The sequence below is a fragment of the Carlito syrichta genome, unplaced genomic scaffold (assembly GCF_000164805.1).
Source record: "Carlito syrichta isolate Samal-C Ts95f unplaced genomic scaffold, Tarsius_syrichta-2.0.1 Scaffold287565, whole genome shotgun sequence".
Taxonomy (NCBI): Eukaryota; Metazoa; Chordata; class Mammalia; order Primates; family Tarsiidae; genus Carlito; species Carlito syrichta.
The window spans coordinates 168,562-170,772 of NW_007231661.1; the positions used below are offsets into that span (position 1 = coordinate 168,562).

Sequence of the window (2,211 nt, forward strand, 5' to 3'; positions counted from 1 at the left end):
AGACAAGGCCATGCTGGGTGCACTTGACAAGAGTAGGGTCTTCAGAACACATTTTTCCAGTTTGGCTTGTACTTCCCACTTTTCTACCCAGAGGAAACCTGGCAAATGACTGTGTTCTCACCCAAATAGGCGTTCAATTAAAGTTAGCTTGTGCTCTACACACTGTGAAGAGGCCCATTTACTCCAGTGTGTCAATTGAGAGACAAATGCCTCTCCTCCTTTGAAAAAGGGTGAATGAGAACTTCTTGGAGAATACACTTCTCTATCCCTATAGGTCCCCCTGTCAAAGGGATAAAGCCTTCTAGAATAGTGTTCTACCTGTCCTGTGGTCTTAGGGATTCACAGGTGGGCAGACAGGCACCATGGTATTTAGAGACAGAGACCTCAGATTTCCTGACAATCTGTCCCTCTGCTCTTACATTGCTAGGGTCAGTGCATCTATTTAAAACAAGAGATGCCATCTTAAGTGGCTGCTTGCAATAGGCAGTTTGCTATGCCCAGTGCCCTAGCAATGTTGTCTGATCCTTTGAAAACCAATGAGTATATATCTGTCATCTTACACTTTGTCCTGTAATGGTATTTCCTCTAGCTATATACTATGAGCTTGTATCACAGATACAGAAAGGGTAGAGGAGTAAAATTAAGATTTAAAAAAGAGTTTAAAAAAGTAAAACCCAAGCCGGGCTCGGTGGCTCAGCCCGTAATCCCATGCCTTTGGGAGGCTGAGGTGAGTGGATTGCCAGAGCCTGCGGGTTCGAGACCCGCCTGGGCCGCGAGACCTCATCTCTACAATAAATCAAAAAATCAGCCGGGCGTGGTAGCGCATGCCTGTCATTCCGGCTACTTGGAAGGCTGAGGCGGAAGGATCGCCGGAACCCAGCAGGTCGAGGCTGCGGTGGCCGGGAGCGGCCACGGCACTCCAGTCTGGATGACCGAGGGAGACTCCAACGCAAAAAAAAAAAAAAAAAAAAAAAGTAAAACCCAAGGAAAGAAAGAGAACATGTGAAAAGGTTTGGCTCAGCAGAAAATCTCCTTGGGTGCTCTCAGAATGAGATTCCTTACGCCTCAGGGCTCAGGCCCAGAACATCTAGTCCTGGGAGATTTTTCCAAAAACTGTGGCCCCTATTCTTTCTTGGGGGTTGGGGGGGAGTCTCATGCCTCTTTGAAGGCAGCTGGAATGCCCTTGGAAAGGAGCTCCCCACCACTCTGAAGGTACAAGTAAAAATACAAAAATAAGGATTTTTGTTTCTAAGCTTTCATAAATAACTGGGTGATAGGTATTAAATAGAACCCAGGAAGAGGATCTGGAATTATAGCTTGTTCTCCTCGAAGAGGATCTGGGCATAGACAGTGCTGGTGGGGATGCCCTTGGCAGCTTGATGGGGTTTGATCAGCTCCAGCTCGGCATAGGTCAAATTTTCCTCAGCAATCTTTGGCTATAAAAGAAAAAACACAAAACAATTCTAGCGATTGCATGGAGTTCAACATCACACATTCATTCATCAAGTATGCATTTTCTTAGCATTTTGGGAATTTGGAGAGGAACAAATGGCCAAAAAGTTTAAAAGGATATAGAAAACCCAGTAACATAAGTAATAATATGATAGATCTCATTGACTTATATAGAACACTATGCCCTGAAAGAGATCCTGTCATTTGTTTTCAAGTCGACATGGAACACTCACAAAAAATGATTAAACACAAGGCCAAAAAGAAAATTTGAATTTTGAAGAGTAAAAATAATATAACTAACAATCTCTGATCAAAAGAAAAATATAAGGATGGAGTTAGAAATGAAAATCTTAGAATTTAATAAGAAAACTAGAATGCTACCACCTAGACATTTTTGCAAATGATTTAACCCGTTTAAAACTAAAATATATGGTTGAAGCAGTGCTCAGAGAAAAACCATAGCCTTAAATACTTATATTAACAATATGAATTAAATGAATCAAGCATCCAATCCAAGAAGTAAGGAAAAGAAGAACAAAATAAATTAAAGAAAAGCAGAAGGAAGAACCTAATAAAAATAAAATTAGCCGGGCTCGGTGGCTCAGCCTGTAATCCCTCACCTTTGGGAGGCTGAGGTGAGCGGATTGCCTGAGCCCGCGGGTTCGAGACCCGCCTGGGCAGCGAGACCTCATCTCTACAATCAATCAAAAAAAATCAGCCGGGCGTGGTAGCGCATGCCTGTAATTCCGGCTACTCGGA

General features: G+C 43.0%; 1 long non-coding RNA gene across 1 annotated transcript in view; it reads right to left on the reverse strand.

Annotated features, from left to right (window-relative positions):
- Positions 1-1,338: 1,338 nt before the first annotated feature.
- The window catches only part of LOC103254853, a 27,938-nt gene continuing 27,065 nt past the window's right edge, over positions 1,339-2,211 (reverse strand). The window contains exon 3 of the long non-coding RNA XR_503988.1: positions 1,339-1,436. This is a non-coding gene — a long non-coding RNA (uncharacterized LOC103254853). The remainder of the gene's footprint in view (positions 1,437-2,211) is intronic.